At 43.7% G+C, this 13,369-nt stretch overlaps 1 pseudogene; it reads right to left on the minus strand.

Moving 5' to 3' along the window:
* Nucleotides 1–313: 313 nt before the first annotated feature.
* Nucleotides 314–13,369, minus strand: part of LOC129403533 (RAD52 motif-containing protein 1-like) — a 107,405-nt pseudogene continuing 94,349 nt past the window's right edge.

Genomic DNA, 13,369 nt, shown 5'->3' on the forward strand with positions numbered 1-13,369 from the left:
GGAGAGACATAGTCCAAGCGACTAGGGCGCTGGCGTCCTGACCTGAGGCCAGCCATTATGGCAGCCTGGAGATGCATGCGCGCACACTTAGGCACTGCTTGACCTTAGCAACTGCAAGCCCCTCCCCCGAGCACCTTTATGCCGCCTTTAAGCAGCCTTTATTGGGTCCAGGCAGAGCCTGGTCCCTGTAAACAGCAGGAGCCAGGCTTTCCTTCCTCCCTGGCAGGCACAAAAGATGTTCAATCAGGTCCTCTTCCCACCCCCTCCGCCCACCCCCAGCTTCCCCTCCCCACCCCTGCCAGCCAAACAGGACTGGGACTGCCAACTACTCTGGGCCTAGCCCCATGGTGGAGGTGAGGAGGGGAAGGAACAGTGTGTCCCTGGGTGGGCACGCTGGCGAATTCAACAGTACTAGTCCACTTGTGGTGGTCTTGGTGCGTCCTCCTCACTACTGAAATCCGAGACACATTCTTCCACCCCTTGGCCATTCTGCTTCCAAGAAAGCTAGCTGACCTGCAAAAGGAGCACTACTTAGGGTGGATGGGGGTTCACAAATGTTCTCATTTCCTTTATGTTTTTTTTTGTTTTTTTTTTTTTTTTGCTTTTTGGGTCACACCCGGCGATGCACAGGGGTTACTCCTGGGTCATGCACTCAGGAATTACTCCTGGTGGTGCTCTGGGGACCATATGGTATGCTGGAAATCGAACCCGGGTTGGCCAGGTGCAAGGCAAATGCCCTACCCGCTGTGCTATTGCTCCAGCCCCTTCTCATTTCCTTTGAACTCTCAGTATCTCTGATTATTTATCAGTCTCCGAGAGAGGGGATAGCATGGAATCAATGACCCAAAATTTTCTGAAGGAAAGATCTGGGGCCATAAACAGTTTATTCTGGGAGACCGACCTTAAACTGAATGAACACTCATATACACTCCTTTACACAGGCCTGGGGAAAATCCCCCTGTCTTGCATGGAGCTCAACATTAACCATAGAGAAAAAGTAGCAAGCCCCTTTCTAGAGGGCTGCCTGCCTTTCTAGCACTCCTAGAGAAACCACTGAAGACCCTAACATCAGAATGTAACAAGACTCTCTTGCCATACTGTGACTAGCACCCAATTTACTTTCTTCACAGTCCTTCTCATCATTTTCAGTTCTCATTATCTCACACTTCTAGAATATAAATTCAGTGAGAAGGGGCTTCCTCCCAGTGTCTAATTGAGTAGAGAGCTTTGAATGGAGTTGGTTCCAAGAGTGGCCTCATTTAGGGATGGATGTTAGTTTTCTGAATTCTTTGGCATTAGTACTAAATGTCTTCTCACGTTTCACAGTAAGGTGGACGTTTTTTGTTTGTTTGGGGGCCACACCTGTAGGTGTTTGAGGTTGCTCCTGGCAGTGCTCTGGAGGCCATGCAGTGGCAGGTATCAAACCCAGGTCTCCCTCACGCACAGTCCATGCTCTAGCCTGATGAACTGTGTCTCAGGCCCCTAAGCTAGTCTTGTTAAGACTCCATTGTAGGTGTTTGAATTTTCTTGATGAGTTTGATTTAACTATTTTAAAAATTATTGTTCAAAACTAGGTCAATAGTTCAAACAATTGAGTCCTTCAGTAAGCTCCTCAAAAGTCCTATCTTCCACAGCTATTTGACCACTTTCTGAAATAGAGTTAACAGAGATCAATTCAAAATAATTGTCTAAAATGACCTTTCTCTGAAGGTAGTACTCAATGATATTAGGTGTGTTCTTCCTTTATACATCAAATAATTTTATTTATTTTTTGCTTTTTCGGTCATGCCCAGCGATGCACAGGGGTTATCCAGTCTCATGAACTCAGGAATTACTCTTGATGGTGCTTGGAGGACCATACGGGATGCTGGAAATCTAACCTGGGTGGCCGAGTGCAAGGCAAACACCCTACCCGCTGTGCTATCGCTACAGCGACACCGCCCCCCCCCAATAATTTTATTTTGAAAGCATAAAATAAGAGCACTTTCCTTTTCAATGCAGACATTAAGTTTGGTTCTTTTTGTTTCTCTGTTTTGAGCCAGACTCAATGCTGTTCAAGAATTTTACCCACTTAGAACTTGGGAGTCACTCCTGGCAATGCTGTGCTGAGCTGGAACTGAAACTATGCATCCTGCATGCCAAGAGTGTACTCAGTCTTCTGAGCTATCTCTCCCACCCACTGCTTCTTGTACTTCTTTTATATTTTGGGTGTAGGGATCATATCCTCTGGTACTCAGGGGCTATTTCTGGCTCTGTGCTCCCTGGTGGTGCTAGAGGGGACCACATGCTGTGCCAGGGATATGCAAGGCAGGTACCTTGGCTCCAGTACCATCTTCTTAAGCCCTGAATGGTTCTTAAAGGTTCTTATAGTTGATAGAAATTTTACTAGATGACCAACGAAGTCACTTTTACTAGAAGAACTGCCCAGACTACAAGGCTGAAGTCAACCCAGCGTCAACTCGTGTAACAATATAAGATCTCTGACAACTTAAAATTTCTAAGACTGCAGGTATATAGAACAAGGAGAGCAATTCTGTTTGTGGATTCTCTACTGATTCTTCAGTTTCCTTCGAGGAAAAAATATAAATAATATATATATGTATATATATATGTATGCATGTATGTATGTATATATATGTGTATATATATATATATATATATATATATATATATATATAAGCACAACAGGCTCAACTGTTAACAATATGTCAGTAAGCTCTTACTGAAGGGCTTAATGGTCCCTGGGGGAAATACAACAATCTTCACATACTTTCTCTAAGGAAACATTTTTGGAGCATTTTCAACAGTTGGAGCGATAGCACAGCGGTTGGGCGTTCACCTTTCACTCGGATGACCCGAGTTCGATTCCTCCGCCCCTCTCAGAGAGCCCAGCAAGCTACCAAGAGTATTGAGCCTGCGAGGCAGAGCCTGGCAAGCTACCCGTGCGTATTGGACATGCCAAAAACAGTAACAATAAGTCTCTCAATGAGAGACGTTACTGGTGCCCGCTCGAATAAATCGATGAGCAACGGGATTCAGAACAAACAATACAAAATAAATTCTTTTGTTCTGCTTTGGGGCTGGAGTTCGGGATCGGGATGGAAACATCCAAAATACCATGATAGGAAGGTGTAATGGTGGAGGTATTTAAATATTAAATGTAATAAAATATTGTGAATTACTCTATAAATTTAAAAAGAAAACAGGATCTTGAGAAAGGTTTGGTAGTGGCATAGATGAGCTGGTTTCTCCCTGAGATTCACTTACTAGAGTCTGTTCCAGTTCTTTTTCTAACATCCCGGTTTTTTTGACTGTATACCCTAGGCCTAAGTGCCATAGATTCTGGGGGGAAAACATTTAATTAGTTTATTTCATTATCTAGATGAAGGTTTTGCTGGGATAACAGAAGATTACACATGATCTATACTTGAAAGATTACTTTGGAACAAAGAAGATTGTTGCCCCAAATAGGAGAAACACTGTTCCCATCCCATGCCCCTAATCTTCGTGGTAGGAAGACAGCTCTCAAATTGTGAAGTTAAGGTTCTGTCAGAGTGATAGTACAGCAGGTAGAGCACTTGCCTTGCATGTAGCCAACCCAGGTTTGATCTCCAGCATCCCACAGAGTCCTCTGAGCACCGTCAGGAGTGATTTCTGAGTGCTGAGCCAGGAGCATCATTAGGTGTCCCCAGCACGTCCACTTCCCCCACCCCACCCCCTAAAATTCTGTTCGTAACTACCTAAGGTTTAAACAAGTATTGTTAAAAACATCTGCCTAAGGCTTTAGCAGTTTAGCAAGGAGAGGGCTGTTTCTGATGTATCTGAAAATATGATGAGGGAGGGGGAGAGAGAGAAAGAGAGAGGGGGGGGGGGGAGACAGAGAGAGAGAGAGAGAGAGAGAATTCTTACCCACACCCCCATTCCAGTCCCCACAGAGACCTCACAGTTTATCCAAAGTCTCCTTAGCTATGCCAACTCCAGGGCTCTTGCAATCAAAGGGTGACAATACCACCTCTAAGCACAGAAGATCTTTATGCTTTTCTTCTGAAATGGTGCCACAATATCTTCATTTTCCCTTTCTTCAAGGTCAGAAAGATCCTGAAGCTGGATTTTAGATTGAAGGTCCTTCTGAACATCTCAATGCAGATTTTAAACTGTTTAATTAAAAACAAAACCTCAATTCCAGCAATCCGTGCTAACAGTTGAAGTAACCTGTGACTTCAACATTAAGCCAAACTTTCCATGAACTACACCAGCCACACACATACAGAGCACAAAAGTGCTATATGACACCACCATCAATTCACTGAGATCTTGATTGATTCTGGGGTGTGAACGGTGCTCAGAAACTTTCACTTTCAGCACAGGCTCTGCACTTGAACTTTCAGCACAGGCTCTACACTTGAACTCTCTCTCCACTTCCACCTTCACAATCCTTTTATACCATCCATTGAAACCAAAATAGTAGTCTGCCAGTTCCTGGCACTGGGAGCTGTTTAGGGCAAGGACACGATGCTGAACTGCTTTATGTCTGCTGAGACGAACCTAAAGACAGAAGAGACATACTCGAGGATAGGAACGACTTGCCACAGAGATCTAATTCAGCTGACCCAAGACTTCTCAATACAACTTTCATAAAGTGGCTGTGAAGAGCAAATCAAACAAACTTTGGTGGTTGCTGTTGTTTTAGAGCCATACTCAGCAGTAATCAAATACTCCTAGCTCTGTGCTCCGGGATCACTCCAGGTGGTGGTTGGGGCAATCATATATGCTACTGGGTATAGAACTAGGCTGGCAGCAGCAAGGTCAGCACATTAACTCCTGGCCTATTTCTTTGGTCCTTAAACATTTTAGGCGTTAAGTTCATAGTAAGGACTAATACTCATTATTTTCAAGCCATGGTACTTTTCTGCATTATTTCCATAGTCTCCCATTAATTTGAGCGTTTGTTTCCCTGATTCTGCTGGTCAGTGAAAGTATAAGTCAGGAAGATCTTCAAGACTGTAGATAAGCAAAAGAAGTAAATTGCTTCAGTGATTCTATCTAGCAGCTCTTGTCTGAAACTATAAGCTGAAGGAGAGCTAAGACAGACATGCCCCCAAGGAAGGACCTCCATGTGTAACACTCCCCTCTCCAAATTATTAGCCTTGCTAGAAGAGACTATGCAGCACTGTCGTAGCACTGTCATCCCCTTGCTCATCGATTTGCTCTAGTGTGCACCAGTAACGTCTCTATTGTGAGACTTCTTGTTACCTGTTTTGGCATATTGAATACACCATGGGTAGCTTGCCAGGCTCTGCCCTGTGGGCGGGATATTCTTGGTAGTTTGCTGGGCTCTCCAAGAGGGACAGAGGAATCGAACCCGGGTCAGCTGCGTGCAAAGTAAATGCCCTACCCTCTGGGCTATCGCTCCAGTCCAGAAGAGACTACAGTATAGTTATTTTTATAGCAATTTATGAGTAACTCTCATCTGCATAAGAGCTTCCTTATGAAATAAAAGCTATGTCTGTTATTAATTCTCTAGATACACATTATTGTGGACTTCTTACAACATTAGTTCTTAAATGTCAAATTCAACTTTCAGCCAGCATGTAGTATATGAACATATTATAAAAATTCAAATGCAAGGGTGGAGAGATAGTCCAATGGGTAAGGAATTTTTGCATTGCATATGGACAATCTGGATTCGATCCTCAGCACCCCATATGGTGTCGCCAAACCTGCCAGGAGTGATCCCTGAGAGCAGAGTCAGAAGAAAGCCCTGAGCACTGCCAAACAAAAAAGAAAAACAATTTAAATACAAATAAAAGCAAAGCAATATTAATTATTGATTTATGTGCCTATCACTATTACCAGTTTATAAGCACCTTGAGTGCTCAAAGGATCCATATTGTATCCTTTCTCATTCTTTGAAGCGAGAAAAGTTTGTTACCAGAAGTGTATCAATCGTTCGTTGGTTGAGAGAATAAATCAAGGAATGATAAAAGAGAACAGAATTTGACATATCTCATACTGCTAATATTCCAAGAGTAGCACTCCACATTGGATGGGGTTTAAAATAGAAGGCAACCAAACTTAGGGAATATATATTCCTCGAGAACATCATGCAACTACTGGAATGGGAAGGAATGGGAGTGAATATAGATGGTTGGCAACTATACCACCTCTGCTTCGCTACTGACATTGTTCTCATAACACCAAACATTAGCAAGCGGCACAAATGCTGGCCGACTTCAACTGCGAGTATGAAAGGTCGGACTGCAGTTGAATCTCAGCAAAACAGTATTCATGAAAAACGAACTAGTCCCTGACATTCCATTTGCTCTCAATGGAACATAGATCTCTGAATGCAGCAGTTATGTGTACCTGGGTCAAGAACTCAACATGAGAAACTACTTGGTGCCAGAATTGCCCAGGAGGAAGAGAGCAGTGTGGAACACTTTCAAGAGCATCGAGGAAGTGGTTAAGAGGACAAAGAACCTCCAGCTGGCCACCACTTTTCAACTCCATGGTTCTTCCTGCACTAACATAGGCCTCAGAGACCTGGGCCCTACAAAAACAGGATGAGAACGATATTCAGGTATCCCAAAGAGGAACTGAAAGAGCCATGCTTGGAGTATCATGTTTCACTCAAGTGAAAGAAGGAATCCGGAGTCCAGACATCCGTCAACGGTCAAGAATCAGGGACGATGTCTCGTTTGTCAAGGCGTCAAAAATCAGATGGGCCGGACGTGTAATGGGATTCAGAGACAACCACTGGACTAGAGCTGTTACTGACTGGATTCCATGGGACGTCAAAAGACCGCATGGCCACCCACCAATAAGATGGCCACACTTCTTTGTCAAAACCCTGAATGAACGGTTTGAGGCTCTTTGTGTTCCTGGAGTGAGCAGATATCATTGGGCTACACTAGCACGTGACAGAGACGAATGCAGACATTACTGGAGCCCGCTTGAGCAAATTGAAGATCAACAGGATGACAAGTGATACATGTGATATATACATATATATATATATATATGTATATATAAAAGCATAGGAGGCACAGCCTTTAACAACATGTCAGTAAGCTCTTATTGAAAGGCTTAATGGTGCCTGGGGGAAATACAACAAACTTCACATACTTTCCTCTAAGGAAACTTTTGGAGCATTTTCAGCAGTTGATTCAGAACAAACAATACAAAATGAATTCGTTCATTTTGCTTTGGGCCTGGGGTTTGGGATTGGGATGAAAACATCCAAAATACAGTGGTAGGAAGGTGTAATGGTGGTGGAATTGGTGTTCAAATATTGAATATAGTAAAATATTGTGAATTACTCTATAAAATTAAATTAAAAATAAAAACAGAAGCTTGAGAAAGATTTGTTAGTAGCATAGATGAGCTTCTTTCTCCCTAAGATTCAACTACCAGAGTCTGTTCCAGTTCTTTCACTAACAGCCTGCCTTTGACTGAATATCCTAAGCCTAAGTGCCATAGATTCTGGGGGAAAAACATTTATATTAGTTTATTTCATTATCTAGATGAAGATTTTGCTGGGATAATGGAAGATTACACATGATCTATACTTGAAAGATTACTTTGGAACAAAGAAGATTGTTATCCCCAAATAGGAGAAACACTGTTCCCATCCCCATACCCCTGAGCTTCTTGGTAGGAAGACAGCTCTAAAATTGTGAAGTTCAAGGTTCTGTCAGGGTGATAGTACAGCAGGTAGGACACTTGCCTTGCATGTAACCAACCCAGAATTGACTATAGTGTCTCTATAAGGTAAGGGAAAATAAAATTTCAAAAACAAAGTTAAATTAAATTTAAAAAAAAATACACCAAACCAGGGCGAGCTGTCCCTTTCACCAGGAGGCTGGCAGCAATGAAGGAGAGAGACAATCAAAATTGGTGGTGAAGATATGTAAAACGTACTGTACCTTTTAGGTTTTTTTTCCTTTTTGGGTGACACCCGGCGATGCACAGGGGTTACTCCTGGCTTTGCACTCATGAATTACTCCTGGTGGTGCTTAGGGAGCAATATGGGATGCTGGGAATAGAACCCGGGTTGGCTGTGTGCAAGGCAAATGCCCTACCTGCTGTGCTATTGCTCCAGCCCCTGTACCTTTTAGTTTTTAACAATGTGATAGTACTCAAGAGACTAACCAGAGGGACCAGAGGGAGAGTTTAATAGTCTGGGGCACACAGTCCATGTTTGGGAGATGCACATTCCATCCCTGGCAGCAGAGGGTCTCCCCCAGCCCCCAGTCCTAGCAGCTCCAGGAGCCACCCCTGAGCACTGAGCTGGGTGTAGGCCCTGAGCACCTCTGTGTGTGCCCCCTAACTAAAACAAACAAATGAAAAAGGTTAAACCTGGAATTAAACTGGATTCCCATTCTGTAGATAGTCTTGGTATTCTGGTCACTATTTCTTTTGATGTACAGAAATTTCTTGAAGTAGCATTTTGTAGTTTTCTTTGTATAAGTCCTTTACCTCCTTCATTAAGCTGATTCCGAGGTACTTGATTTTCTGAGGCATGATTACAAATGGGATGACCTTTTTCATATCACTTTCTTCTCTCTCGTTATTTGTGTATAGGAAAGCCATGGACATATGGGTATTGATTTTATAGCCTGCGACTTTACATGTTTACTGCTTCTAGGAATTTCTTGGTAGAGGCTTTAGGGTTCTCTAAATATAGTATCATGTCATCTGCAAATGATGAGAGTTTTTTTTCTTCCTTTCTGATTTGGATACCCTTAATGTTTTTTTTTCTTGACTAACTGCTATGGCAAGTACTTCCAGAACTATATTAAATAGTAGTGGTAAGAGTGGGCATTCTTGTCCTGTCCCTGATCTTACAGGGAAGGATCTTAGTTTTTCTCCATTGAGTATAACGCTTGTCGTGGGTTTATGGTAGATGGCTTTGAGTATATTGAAAAAGTTTCTTCAATTTCCATTTTGCTGAGACAAAGACAGTCTACACAATGGGAAAGGTTATTCACACAATGCCCCTCTATAGAAGGGGTTCATATCAAGGATATAAAAGGCACTGGTTGAACTCCACAAGAAGAAAACATCCAACCCCATCAGAAAATGGGGCAATGAAATGAACAGAAGAAGAAATCCTTTTTCTTCTTCCTCAAAGAAGAAATCTGAATGGCCAAAAGACACATGAAAAAATGCTCTTTGTCACTAATCATCAGAGAGATGCAGATGCCTACTGGTTCAGCCTTTCAGGAAAAGAATAAGGACACTTCTCAAAAACTAGAAATCAGTTCCCACTTGACACAGCAATAACATTTCTGGGAATATAGCCCAGAGATGCAAAAAGGTACAGTAGAAATGACATAGGCACTTGTATGTCTATTGCAGCACTATTTACAAGAGCTAGAATCTAGAAACAACCCTAGTGCCTGAGAACAGACCACTGCTTAAAGAAACCTTGGTATATCTACACAAAGGAATATTATGTAGCTGTAGAAAAAAAATGAAGTCATGAAATTTGCGTAGAAGTAGATCAACATGGAGAGTATCATGCTAAGTGAAATGAGTCTGATAGAGAGGGACAGACATAAAAGGACTGCACTCCTTTGTGGGCTACAAAGTAACATAATAGGAGACTAACACCAAAGGATAGTTAAGTAAGGGTCAGGAGACTAACACTAAAGGATAGTAAAGGTCAGGGGCACTGCCCCAAGGCTTGATAGCCAATCTCATGCTCTAGGTGAAAAGGTAGCTGGGTTGGAGAGAGGAGCACTAAATAAATAATGGTTGGAGGGATCGCTGGGGATAGTAGATGCATGTTGAAAGTAGATTATGGACCAAACACGATGGCTGCTTGTTACATGTATTGCAAACCATAACAACACCCATAAGGACAGAGAGAGTAAGAGGGATTGTGTCTGCCACAGAGGCAGGAGGTGGGAAGGGGTTGGGTTGGGGGTGGGGGAGGGATACTGGGAACATTGGGGATTGGGAATGGGCACCAGTGGAGGGATGGGTGCTTGAACATTGTTTGACTGAAATGCAATCATGAAAGTCTGTAAGTCTGTAAATGTACCTCACGATGATTCATTAAAATAAAAAAAATTAAAATAATTAATTAATTAATTTTTTTTTAAAAAAAGCAGATAAGAGAAGTTTAGAAGTGCATGTGTTTGCAAGGCCCAAAATGAATCTAAACAAGGGAATGAGCAGACTGTGACTAGAGGGGGATATTGGAGCAGATTATATAGGAGCTTGTTAAGGAGTTTGAACATTATATAGGTAGTGAGAAGTCATTTGAAAGTATTAAGTATAAAACAACCCACATTTTCTGTTTTAATATAAAAATGAAAATAGAAATAAAAACAAAATGTTAAGTAAATAAATAAGTACAAAAGAAGTAAACTGGATTCCCCCAATATTCCACTTTACATGCACTGAGGAGAAATAAAAACATACAGACACAAATATAATTGCAAAAGTGGCAGAGGAAAGTCCATCAGCCAGTGATAAATAAAATGTAACCTGGCCGTACAATGCCACCTACACAGGAATGTCAGTCGACAATAAAAGGGAATGATGCTGCTCCAAGGCTGAGCCTGTCATGGGGTGACAGTAGGGCAAGTTGTATGGTTCATGCCACTATAAGGGACCCTCCTGAACAGGCCTGACTACTAGCAAAGTGGCTGAGGGAAGGCCACAGGCCAAGGGCAGAGAGAGGACTGGAGAGAGACTGGTAATTGAAGGTGTTTCCTTCAGCGGGGGGATGACAAGGTTTTAAAGTGAAACTGTGGGGTTCAAGAGACAGCTCAGCAGGCTACAGAGCTGGCTTTTCACACAGGAGGCCCAGGCGGTATTCCTGGCAGCTCTGAGCCCCCAAGTGCTGCCAAATACACATCCTGGAGCAGTCTGAGTGTTGGTGGGTGTGGCCACAGGACCAAAAGAAATTAAACTTTGGTAATGGCTACACAATCCTGTGAGTCTATTCAAAAATTAAATTTTACACTTTAATTGGTGAATTAGAGCCCAATAAAGCTATTCTTAAAATGAAGGGCATGTATGTATGTACATGAAAGTGCTAGCAGTGAGGGCCGGAGGGAAGGGATATGGCTCAGTGGCAGAGCACAGGCTTCTAAGTATGAGGTCCTAGGTTCAACCCCTCGGATCACATATGCACACACACAAAATAAACATGTTAAAGAATTATAAATCTAAGAAGTAGAGTTGGAGTGATAGCACAGCGGTAGGGCATTTGCCTTGTACCCTTCTGAGCACAGAGCTAGAGTAACCCCTGAGCATCATTGGGCAGCTGCCTTCCCTTTCCCTGGCCCAGCCATCTGGAGCTGACCTCACACTGGACCTTTTCCACCAATGCTCAAGTCAAATCAACAACCACGGAACATCTGTCCCTTTGACTAACACACTGCTACATTCTTCCTTGGGGGTTAGTGACCTGGGCACTTGTTCGTGCCCATTTTGAGAGTTGGCATTATTTCCCTTGAAATATAGAGGGGCCACATAATTTTCTTTCATATATTAAGCCTTGTACCCATTTTGGTTTCTGAGCACATGTGATACACAGTCTGAGGTAACACATTTACTGAGTCACAAAGTGTTTGCAGATTACACAAAGCTTTCAAAATTTGTGTTTTCTCACATCCTATAATTTCAAAGTTGCTAACCTGGTTATGTGGTGCTAATGAGAGGCTCTAATTGGAAGTTTCAGATTTCTTGATTTTACAAAAAAATAGTGGGGTGGGGTGGGCAGAGACAGTACAGTGGGTAGGGGGCTTGCCTTGCATGCGGCTGACCTCAGTTTGATCCCCAGCATCCCATATGGTCTCCTGAGCATCACCAGGAGTGATCCTTGAGTACAGAGTCAGGAGTAACTCCTGAGCAATGTTGGGTGTGGCCCGAAGAAAACAAATAATCAAATGAAAAACTTCAGTAAGGGCTGGAGAGATAGCTGAAAGACCTGTAGTATTTGCTTTGCTTGTAGCAGCTCCAGGTTTAGTCCCCGGCACCCCATGGTATCCAGAGCACCACACCAGGAGTAAAAACCGAGCACCAGAGGAATGTGCCAAAAAACACCCTAAGACAGTACACATTAATCTATTTGGTGTTAAGTAAAATCACAGAGTTTATTTTCTATGCATCCTTTACTGCTACCTGTCTAATAAAGTTTCAAGTTCTCTTTCAAACAGATGGGTCACTATAAAAGATCCATAATTCTCTCTAGGAATCTTTACCGGTTTCCTGAGAATGGGAAACGGCAAGGGTGTGGCCACCCAGCTGAACTACTGGGTCCTGGTCTAAGCTCACAAGGGCCCATGCAGGGTTCTCCCAGGAGCTGTCTAGGGCTGGTTCCCTTGGATGATCAACACACTGGACTACTGCAGCAATACTCGGCCAACTGGTCTGCACGGGCCAATGTTAGGGCTCATGCCATGTGGTGAATGAAGCATGAGGAACTGGGACTTATAAATGAGTCCCTGTGCATGCAAGGCCTGTAACCCATGACCACAGAGCTATCTCCCCAGCTCAGGACTAGCCGTCTTTCAAGTGTCTAACCACATTATTAGACAATGTGGTTCCTTTGTCTTTTGTACCCTACATGGCAATGCTCAGTGGTTACTTCGGACTCTGCACTCAGGAATCACTCCTGGTAGTGCTTGGGGACTATATGGGCTGTCGGGGATCAAACATGGGTTGGCCATGTCACAAGACAAGCTCCCTCCCCACTGTACTATGGCTCCAGTCCCTGAAGAGTGTGTGGTTCTAAACCTGATTCCTGTCGCAGAATGAGATTTATATGAACTGTTAATTTAACATGGGCTAAGGGGAAAATAAAGGCTGAGTGAGCAAAGTGTCTTGCCTTAGGAAAGTGTCTTGGCACAGATGAGCCTCAGCACGAAGTCTGTGGTCAGATGAGCATTAGCTTCCCCCAGGGCTGATATGTGCTGACAGGACACACCTACAGGAAGTGTCTAGCACTGTGTCTGCCTCATCTCCTCGACTCACACCCAGAAGCCCGGGCTCCATCATTGCCAGGCAATGAATCCCAGCACTGGGAGGGGACCCAGGGCTAATGGGGAAAAGGCAGGGACCACTCAGAGTCACTAGCTGAGACACTTCATGGGGCCCATCTACCCCGCCCAGAGCTTGCCCAACTCACTGGGCTTGCGGGTGAGGGAACCACGATGCTCAGTCCGGCTCCATCCTCCCGAGGTTCTGGCTGGCTGCTCCCCTGGCAGGCTGCGCTGGTCAGCTCGCCCACCAGACCTGAATGCTGCTGGCATGGAGTCCTCCCTGCAGAGACAACAGGGGGAGTTCCCAGTGGTGGCAAGTCCGGGAGCCACCGTCTAAGGATGCTCGGAATTATCAAATGCTTCCTTTT

The sequence above is a fragment of the Sorex araneus genome, chromosome 3 (assembly GCF_027595985.1).
Source record: "Sorex araneus isolate mSorAra2 chromosome 3, mSorAra2.pri, whole genome shotgun sequence".
Lineage (NCBI taxonomy): Eukaryota > Metazoa > Chordata > Mammalia > Eulipotyphla > Soricidae > Sorex > Sorex araneus.